Raw genomic sequence first — 11,490 nt, 5'->3', positions numbered from 1 at the left:
CCCCCTGCTAAAATTATATCTTTGAGGAGTAGCATAATGAATTTTAAACAATTAGATAATGAACATGTTGCTCAAGCTTGGGAAAGAATGAAATCTCTGGTTAAAAATTGCCCAACCCATGGACTGACTACTTGGATGATCATCCAAACCTTCTATGCAGGACTAAATTTTTCTTCGCGGAATTTATTGGATTCAGCTGCTGGAGGTACCTTTATGTCCATCACTCTTGGTGAAGCAACAAAGCTTCTTGATAATATGATGGTTAATTACTCTGAATGGCACACGGAAAGAGCTCCACAAGGTAAGAAGGTAAATTCTGTTGAAGAATCCTCTTCCTTGAATGATAAGGTTGATGCTATTATGTCTATGCTTGCGAATGATAGGACTAATGTTGATCCTAATAATGTTCCATTAGCTTCATTGGTTGCCCAAGAAGAACATGTTGATGTAAACTTCATTAAAAATAATAATTTCAACAACAATGCTTATCGGAACAATTCTAGTAATAACTATAGGCCATATCCTTATAATAATGGTAACGGTTATGCTAATTCTTATGGGAATTCTTACAACAATAATAGGAATACACCCCCTGGACTTGAAGCCATGCTTAAAGAATTTATTAGTACACAAACTGCCTTTAACAAATCTGTTGAGGAAAAGCTCAATAAAATTGATATTCTTGTTTCTAGAGTTGATAGTCTTGCCTCCGATGTTGATCTTTTGAAATCGAAAGTTATGCCTAATAGGGATATTGAAAATAAAATTGTTACTACAGCAAATGCCATCCAAGTTAGAATTAATGAGAATATAAGATTAATGGCTGAACTGCGTGCTAGGTGGGATAGAGAAGAAAATGAAAAACTAGCTAAAAAGGAAAATGTAGCTAAAGTTTGGACTATTACCACCACTAGCAATGCTAATGATTCATATGTTGCTGCACCTCCTACTATCAATGGTAAAATAATTGGTGTTGGCAATGCTTCTACTCCTAGTGCAAAGCGCGCAAAATTACCCGAAACTGCTAAAACCGCTGAAACCGCCTGTGATAAAACTGCTGAAATTTTTTCCAACCTTGGGGATGATAATCCCATTGCTTTAGATTGTAATGATTTAGATTTTGATGATTGCCACATCTCTGAAGTTATAAAGTTCTTGCAAAAACTTGCTAAGAGTCCCAATGCTAGCGCTATAAACTTGGCTTTCACAAAACATATTACAGATGCTCTCATAAAAGCTAGAGAAGAGAAACTAAAACTTGAAACTTCTATTCCTAGAAAGCTAGAGGATGGTTGGGAGCCCATCATTAAAATGAGAGTCAAAGATTTTGATTGTAATGCCTTATGTGATCTTGGTGCAAGTATTTCGTTATGCCTAAAAAGTCTATGATATGCTTGACTTGCCACCATTGAAAAATTGTTATTTGGATGTTAATCTCGCTGATAATGCTAAAAAGAAACCTTTGGGGAAAGTTGATAATGTTCATATTATGGTTAACAATAATCTTGTCCCCGTTGATTTTGTTGTCTTGGATATTGAATGCAATGCATCTTGCCCCATTATATTGGGAAGACCTTTTCTTCGAACCGTTGGTGCTACTATTGATATGAAGGAAGGTAATATTAAATATCAATTTCCTCTCAAGAAAGGTATGGAACACTTCCCTAGAAAGAGAATGAAGTTACCTTATGATTCTATCATTAGAACAAATTATGATGTTGATGCTTCATCCTTCGATGTTACTTGATATACACTTTCTGCGCCTAGCTGAAAGGCGTTAAAGAAAAGCGCTTATGGGAGACAACCCATGTTTTTACTCCAGTATTTTTGTTTTATATTTGTGTCTTGGAAGTTGTTTACTACTGTAGCAACCTCTCCTTATCTTAGTTTTATGTTTTGTTGTGCCAAGTAAAGTCTTTGATAGAAAAGTAAGTACTAGATTTGGATTACTGCGCAGTTCCAGATTTCTTTGCTGTCACGAATCTGGGTCTATCTCCCTGTAGGTAGCTCAGAAAATTACGCCAATTTACGAGCATGATCCTCAGATATGTGCGCAACTTTCATTCAATTTGAGCATTTTCGTTTGAGCAAGTCTGGTGGCCTAATAAAATCCATCTTTACGGACTGTTCTGTTTTGACAGATTCTGTCTTTTATTTCGCATTGCCTCTTTTGCTATGTTGGATGAATTTCTTTGATCCACTAATGTCCAGTAGCTTTATGCAATGTCCAGAAGTGTTAAGAATGATTGTGTCACCTCTGAACATGTGAATTTTTATTATGTCTCTAATGAGTTGTTTCGAGTTTGGTGTGGAGGAAGTTTTCAAGGATCAAGAGAGGAGTATGATGCAATATGATCAAGGAGAGTGAAAGCTCTAAGCTTGGGGATGCCCCGGTGGTTCACCCCTGCATATATTAAGAAGACTCAAGCGTCTAAGCTTGGGGATGCCCAAGGCATCCCCTTCTTCATCAACAACATTATCAGGTTCCTCCCCTGAAACTATATTTTTATTCGGCCACATCTTATGTACTTTGCTTGGAGCGTCGGTTTGTTTTTGTTTTTTGTTTTGTTTGAATAAAATGGATCCTAGAATTCACTTTATGGGAGAGAGACACGCTCCGCTGTTGCATATGGACAAATATGTCCTTAGGCTCTACTCATAGTATTCATGGCGAAGTTTCATCTTCGTTAAATTGTTATATGGTTGGAATTGGAAAATGATACATGTAGTAACTCTAAAATGTCTTGGATAATTTGATACTTGGCAATTGTTGTGCTCATGTTTAAGCTCTTGCATCATATACTTTGCACCCATTAATGAAGAAATACTTAGAGCTTGCTAATTTGGTTTGCATATTTGGTTTCTCTAGAGTCTAGATAACATCTAGTATTGAGTTTTGAACAACAAGGAAGACGGTATGGAGTCTTATAATGTTTACCATATGTCTTCTATGTGAGTTTTGCTGTACCGTTCATCCTTGTGTTTGTTTCAAATAACCTTGCTAGCCTAAACCTTGTATCGAGAGGGAATACTTCTCATGCATCCAAAATCCTTGAGCCAACCACTTTGCCATTTGTGTCCACCATACCTACCTACTACATGGTATTTATCCGCCATTCCAAAGTAAATTGCTTGAGTGCTACCTTTAAAATTCCATCATTCACCTTTGCAATATATAGCTCATGGGACAGATAGCTTAAAAACTATTGTAGTATTGAATATGTACTTATGCACTTTATCTCTTATTAAGTTGCTTGTTGAGCGATAACCATGTTTACGGGGACGCCATCAACTATTCTTTGTTGGATATCATGTGAGTTGCTATGCATGTCCGTCTTGTCTGAAGCAAGAGAGATCTACCACCTTCATGGTTGGAGCATGCATATTGTTAGAGAAGAACTTTGGGCCGCTAACTAAAGCCGTGATTCATGGTGGAAGTTTCAGTTTGGACATATATCCTCAATCTCATATGAGAATAATAATTGTTGCCACATGCTTATGCATTAAAGAGGAGTCCATTATCTGTTGTCCATGTTGTCCCGGTATGGATGGCTAAGTTGAGAATAATCAAAAGCGAGAAATCCAAAATGCGAGCTTTCTCCTTAGACCTTTGTACAGGCGGCATGGAGGTACCCCATTGTGACACTTGGTCAAAACATGTGCATTGCAAAGATCCGGTAGTCCAAGTTAATTAGGACAAGGTGCGGGCACTATTAGTATACTATGCATGAGACTTGCAACTTGTAAGATATAATGTACATAACTCATATGCTTTATTACTACCGTTGACAAAATTGTTTCATGTTTTCAAAATAAAAGCTCTAGCACAAATATAGCAATCGATGCTTTCCTCTTTGAAGGACCATTCTCTTTACTTTTATGTTGAGTCAGTTCACCTATTTCTCTCCACCTCAAGAAGCAAACACTTGTGTGAACTGTGCATTGATTCCTACATACTTGCATATTGTACTTGTTATATTACTCTATGTTGACAATTATCCATGAGATATACATGTTACGAGTTGAAAGCAACCGCTGAAACTTAATCTTCCTTTGTGTTGCTTCAATACCTTTACTTTGATTTATTGCTTTATGAGTTAACTCTTATGCAAGGCTTATTAATACTTGTCTTGAAGTACTATTCATGAAAAGTCTTTGCTTTATGATTCACTTGTTTACTCATGTCATTACCATTGTTTTGATCGCTGCATCCACTACATATGTTTACAAATAGTATGATCAAGATTATGATGGCATATCACTTCAGAAATTATCTTTGTTATCGTTTTACCTGCTCGGGACGAGCAGAACTAAGCTTGGGGATGCTTGATACGTCTCCGACGTATCGATAATTTCTTATGTTCTATGCCATATTATTGATGATACCTACATGTTTTATGCACACTTTATGTCATATTCGTGCATTTTCCGGAACTAACCTATTAACAAGATGCCGAAGTGCCGAGTTCCTGTTTTCTGCTGTTTTTGGTTTCGAAATCCTAGTAACAAAATATTCTCGGAATTGGACGAAACGAAGACCCGAGGGCCTATTTTTCCACGGAGCTTCCGGAAGACCGAAGAACACACGAAGTGGGGCCACGAGGTGGCGACACCACAAGGCGGCGCGGCCCGGGGGGCCCGCGCCGCCCTATGGTGTGGCCCCTCGTCCGGCCCCGACTCTGCCCTTCCGCCTACTTAAAGCCTCCGTCGCGAAACCCCCGATGCGAAAAACCACGATACGGAAAACCTTGCCGAGACGCCGCCGCCGCCGATCCCATCTCGGGGGATTACTGGAGATCTCCTCCGGCACCTCCGCCGGAGAGGGGATTCATCTCCCGGAGGACTCTACACCGCCATGGTCGCCTCCGGAGTGATGAGTGAGTAGTTCACCCCTGGACTATGGGTCCATAGCAGTAGCTAGATGGTTGTCTTCTCCTCATTGTGCTTCATTGTCGGATCTTGTGAGCTGCCTAACATGATCAAGATCATCTATCCGTAATTCTATATGTTGTGTTTGTCGGGATCCGATGGATAGAGAATACCATGTCATGTTAATTATCAAGTTATTATACATGTGTTGTTTATGATCTTGCATGCTCTCCGTTACTAGTAGAGGCTCTGGCCAAGTTTTTACTTTTAACTCCAAGAGGGAGTACTTATGCTCGATAGTGGGTTCATGCCCGCATTGACACTCGGGACGAGTGACGAAAGTTCTAAGGTTGTGTTGTGCTTGTTGCCACTAGGGATAAAACATTGGCGCTATGTCCGAGGATGTAGTTACTCGATTACATTACGCACCATACTTAATGCAATTGTCTGTTGCTTTGCAACTTAATACTTGGAGGGGTTCGGACGATAACCTGAAGGTGGACTTTTTAGGCATAGATGCAGTTGGATGGCGGTCTATGTACTTTGTCGTAATGCCCAATTAAATCTCACTATACTTATCATGTCATGTATGTGCATTGTTATGCCCTCTCTATTTGTCAATTGCCCGACTGTAATTTGTTCACCCAACATGCTTTTATCTTATGGGAGAGACACCTCTAGTGAACTGTGGACCCCGGTCCATTCTTTAATACTGAAATACAAATCTGCTGCAATACTTGTTTTTACTGTTTTCTCTTCAAACAATCATCTTCCACACAATACGGTTAATCCTTTGTTACAGCAAGCCGGTGAGATTGACAACCTCACTGTTTCGTTGGGGCAAAGTACTTTGGTTGTGTTGTGCAGGTTCCACGTTGGCGCCGGAATCTCCGGTGTTGCGCCGCACTACATCCCGCCGCCATCAACCTTCAACGTGCTTCTTGGCTCCTCCTGGTTCGATAAACCTTGGTTTCTTTCTGAGGGAAAACTTGCTGCTGTGCGCATCATACCTTCCTCTTGGGGTTGCCCAACGAACGTGTGAAATACACGCCATCATGGTCCTTCAAAGAGGAAAGCATCGATTGCTATATTTGTGCTAGAGCTTTTATTTTGAAAACATGAAACAATTTTGTCAACGGTAGTAATAAAGCATATGAGTTATGAAAATTATATCTTACAAGTTGCAAGCCTCATGCATAGTATACTAATAGTGCCCGCACCTTGTCCTAATTAGCTTGGACTACCGGATCTTTGCAATGCACATGTTTTAACCAAGTGTCACAATGGGGTACCTCCATGCCGCCTCGTACAAAGGTCTAAGGAGAAAGCTCGCATTTTGGATTTCTCGCTTTTGATTATTCTCAACTTAGACATCCATACCGGGACAACATGGACAACAGATAATGGACTCCTCTTTAATGCATAAGCATGTGGCAACAATTATTATTCTCATATGAGATTGAGGATATATGTCCAAAACTGAAACTTCCACCATGATTCATGGTTTTAGTTAGCGGCCCAATGTTCTTCTCTAACAATATGCATGCTCCAACCATTAAGGTGGTAGATCTCTCTTACTTCGGACAAGACGGACATGCATAGCAACTCACATGATATTCAACAAAGAATAGTTGATGGCGTCCCTGAAAACATGGTTATCGCACAACAAGCAACTTAATAAGAGATAAAATGCATAAGTACATATTCAATACCACAATAGTTTATAAGATATTTGTCCCATGAGCTATATATTGCAAAGGTGAATGATGGAATTTTAAAGGTAGAACTCAAGCAATTTACTTTGGAATGGCGGATAAATACCATGTAGTAGGTAGGTATGGTGGACACAAATGGCATAGTGGTTGGCTCAAGTATTTTGGATGCATGAGAAGTATTCCCTCTCGATACAAGGTTTAGGCTAGCAAGGTTATTTGAAACAAACACAAGGATGAACGGTGCAGCAAAACTCACATAAAAGTCATATTGTAAACATCATAAGACTCTACACCGTCTTCCTTGTTGTTCAAAACTCAATACTAGATGTTATCTAGACTCTAGAGAAACCAAATATGCAAACCAAATTAGCAAGCTCTAAGTATTTCTTCATTAATGGGTGCAAAGTATATGATGCAAGAGCTTAAACATGAGCACAACAATTGCCAAGTATCAATTTATCCAAGACATTTTAGAGTTACTACATGTAGCATTTTCCAATTCCAACCATATAACAATTTAACGAAGAAGAAACTTCGCCATGAATACTATGAGTAGAGCCTAAGGACATACTTGTCCATATGATACAGCGGAGCGTGTCTCTCTCCCATAAAGTGAATGCTAGGATCCATTTTATTCAAACAAAACAAAAACAAAAACAAACCGACGCTCCAAGCAAAGTGCATAAGATGTGACGGAATAAAAATATAGTTTCAGGGAGGAACCTGATAATGTTGTCGATGAAGAAGGGGATGCCTTGGGCATCCCCAAGCTTAGACGCTTGAGTCTTCTTAGAATATGCAGGGGTGAACCACCGGGGCATCCCCAAGCTTAGAGCTTTCACTCTCCTTGATCATATTGCATCATACTCCTCTCTTGATCCTTGAAAACTTCCTCCACACCAAACTCGAAACAACTCATTAGAGGGTTAGTGCATAATAAACATTCACATGTTCAGAGGTGACACAATCATTCTTAACACTTCTGGACATTGCATAAACCTACTGGACATTAATGGATCAAATAAATTCATCCAACATAGCAAAAGAGGCAATGCGAAATAAAAGACAGAATCTGTCAAAACAGAACAGTCCGTAAAGATGGATTTTATTAGGCCACCAGATTTGCTCAAACGAAAATGCCCAAATTGAATGAAAGTTGCGTACATATCTGAGGATCATGCTCGTAAATTGTCTTAATTTTCTGAGCTACCTACAGGGAGATAGACCCAGATTCGTGACAGCAAAGAAATCTGGAACTGCGCAGTAATCCAAATCTAGTACTTACTTTTCTATCAAAGACTTTACTTGGCACAACAAAACATAAAACTAAGATAAGGAGAGGTTGCTACAGTAGTAAACAACTTCCAAGGCACAAATATAAAACAAAAATACTGTAGTAAAAACATGGGTTGTCTCCCATAAGCGCTTTTCTTTAACGCCTTTCAGCTAGGCGCAGAAAGTGTATATCAAGTAACATCAAGAGACGAAGCATCAACATCATAATTTGTTCTAATAATAGAATCATAAGGTAACTTCATTCTCTTTCTAGGGAAGTGTTCCATACCTTTCTTGAGAGGAAATTGATATTTAATATTACCTTCCTTCATATCAATAGTAGCACCAACGGTTCGAAGAAAAGGTCTTCCCAATATAATGGGGCAAGATGCATTGCATTCAATATCCAAGATAACAAAATCAACGGGGACAAGGTTATTGTTAACCATAATATGAACATTATCAACTCTCCCCAAAGGTTTCTTTTTAGCATTATCAGCGAGATTAACATCCAAATAACAATTTTTCAATGGTGGCAAGTCAAGCATATCATAGACTTTCTTAGGCATAACGGAAATACTTGCACCAAGATCACATAAAGCATTACAATCAAAATCTTTGACTCTCATTTTAATGATGGGCTCCCAACCATCCTCTAGCTTTCTAGGAATAGAAGTTTCAAGTTTTAGTTTCTCTTCTCTAGCTTTTATGAGAGCATTTGTAATATGTTTTGTGAAAGCCAAATTTATAGCACTAGCATTGGGACTTTTAGCAAGTTTTTGTAAGAACTTTATAACTTCAGAGATGTGGCAATCATCAAAATCTAAATCATTACAATCTAAAGCAATGGGATTATCATCCCCAAGGTTGGAAAAAATTTCAGCAGTTTTATCACAAGCAGTTTCAGCAGTTTTAGAAGTTTCAGGTAATTTTGCGCGCTTTGCACTAGGAGTAGAAGCATTGCCAACACCAATTATTTTATCATTGATAGTAGGAGGTGCATCAACATGTGAATCATTAGCATTGCTAGTGGTGGTAATAGTCCAAATTTTAGCTACATTACTCTTTTTAGCTAGTTTTTCATTTTCTTCTCTATCCCACCTAGCACGCAGTTCAGCCATTAATCTTATATTCTCATTAATTCTAACTTGGATGGCATTTGCTGTAGTAACAATTTTATTTTCAATATCCCTATTAGGCATAACTTTCGATTTCAAAATATCAACATCAGAGGCAAGACTATCAACTCTAGAAACAAGAATATCAATTTTATTGAGCTTTTCCTCAACAGATTTGTTAAAAGCAGTTTGTGTACTAATAAATTCTTTAAGCATGGCTTCAAGTCCAGGGGGTGTATTCCTATTATTGTTGTAATAATTCCCATAAGAATTAGCATAACCGTTACCATTATTATAAGGATATGGCCTATAGTTATTACTAGAATTGTTCCGATAAGCACCGTTGTTGAAATTATTATTTTTAATGAAGTTTACATCAACATGTTCTTCTTGAGCAACCAATGAAGCTAATGGAACATTATTAGGATCAACATTAGTCCTATCATTCACAAGCATAGACATAATAGCATCAATCTTATCATTCAAGGAAGAGGATTCTTCAACAGAATTTACCTTCTTACCTTGTGGAGCTCTTTCCGTGTGCCATTCAGAGTAATTAATCATCATATTATCAAGGAGCTTTGTTGCTGCACCAAGAGTGATGGACATAAAGGTACCTCCAGCAGCTGAATCCAATAAATTCCGCGAAGAAAAATTTAGTCCCGCATAGAAGGTTTGGATGATCATCCAAGTAGTCAGTCCATGGGTTGGGCAATTTTTAACCAGAGATTTCATTCTTTCCCAAGCTTGAGCAACATGTTCATTATCTAATTGTTTAAAATTCATTATGCTACTCCTCAAAGATATAATTTTAGCAGGGGGATAATATCTACCAATAAAAGCATCCTTGCATTTAGTCCAGGAATCAATACTATTCTTAGGCGAGAGATAGCAACCAATCTTTAGCTCTTCCTCTTAATGAGAAAGGAAACAATTTCAATTTAATAATATCACCATCTACATCTTTATACTTTTGCATTTCACATAGTTCAACAAAATTATTGAGATGGGCAGCAAGCATCATCGGAACTAACACCAGAAAATTGCTCTCGCATAACAAGATTCAGTAAAGCAGGTTTAATTTCAAAGAATTCTGCTGTAGTAGCAGGTGGAGCAATAGGTGTGCATAAGAAATCATTATTATTTGTGCTAGTGAAGTCACACAACTTAGTATTTTCAGGGTTGGCCATTTTAGCAGTAGTAAATAAAGCAAACTAGATAAAGTAAATGCAAGTAAACTAATTTTTTTGTGTTTTTGATATAGCAAACAAGACAAGTAAATAAAGTAAAGCTAGCAACTAATTTTTTTGTGTTTTGATATAATGCAGCAAACAAAGTAGTAAATAAAATAAAGCAAGACAAAAACAAAGTAAAGAGATTGGGAAGTGGAGACTCCCCTTGCGGCGTGTCTTGATCTCCCCGGCAACGGCGCCAGAAAATATGCTTGATGGCGTGTATTTCACACGTTCGTCGGGCAACCCCAAGAGGAAGGTATGATGCGCACAGCAGCAAGTTTTCCCTCAGAAAGAAACCAAGGTTTATCGAACCAGGAGGAGCCAAGAAGCACGTTGAAGGTTGATGGCGGCGGGATGTAGTGCGGCGCAACACCAGGGATTCCGGCGCCAACGTGGAACCTGCACAACACAACCAAAGTACTTTGCCCTAACGAAACAGTGAGGTTGTCAATCTCACCGGCTTGCTGTAACAAAGGATTAACCGTATTGTGTTGAAGATGATTGTTTGCAGAGAAAACAAGTAAAACAAGTATTGCAAGCAGATTTGTATTTCAGTATTAAAGAATGGACCGGGGTCCACAGTTCACTAGAGGTGTCTCTCCCATAAGATAAAAGCATGTTGGGTGAACAAATTACAATCGGGCAATTAACAAATAGAGAGAGCATAACAATGCACATACATGTCATGATAAGTACAAGTGAGATTTAATTGGGCATTACGACAAAGTACATAGACCGCCATCCAACTGCATCTATGCCTAAAAAGTCCACCTTCAGGTTATCATCCGAACCCCCTCCAGTATTAGGTTGCAAAGCAACAGACAATTGCATTAAGTATGGTGCGTAATGTAATCAACAACTACATCCTCGGACATAGCGCCAATGTTTTATCCCTAGTGGCAACAGCACAACACAACCTTAGAACTTTCTGTCACTGGTCCCGGTGTCAATGCAGGCATGAACCCACTATCGAGCATAAATACTCCCTCTTGGAGTTAAAAGCAAAAACTTGGCCAGAGCCTCTACTAGTAACGGAGAGCATGCAAGATCATAAACAACACATATGTAATAACTTGATAATTAACATAACATGGTATTCTCTATCCATCGGATCCCGACAAACACAACATAGAGTATTACGGATAGATGATCTTGATCATGTTAGGCAGCTCACAAGATCCAACAATGAAGCACAATGAGGAGAAGACAACCATCTAGCTACCGCTATGGACCCATAGTCCAGGGGTGAACTACTCACTCATCACTCCGGAGGCGACC

The sequence above is a fragment of the Lolium rigidum genome, chromosome 3 (genome assembly GCF_022539505.1).
Source record: "Lolium rigidum isolate FL_2022 chromosome 3, APGP_CSIRO_Lrig_0.1, whole genome shotgun sequence".
NCBI classification, from domain to species: Eukaryota; Viridiplantae; Streptophyta; class Magnoliopsida; order Poales; family Poaceae; genus Lolium; species Lolium rigidum.
Note: the sequence above shows the minus strand (reverse complement) of the source record.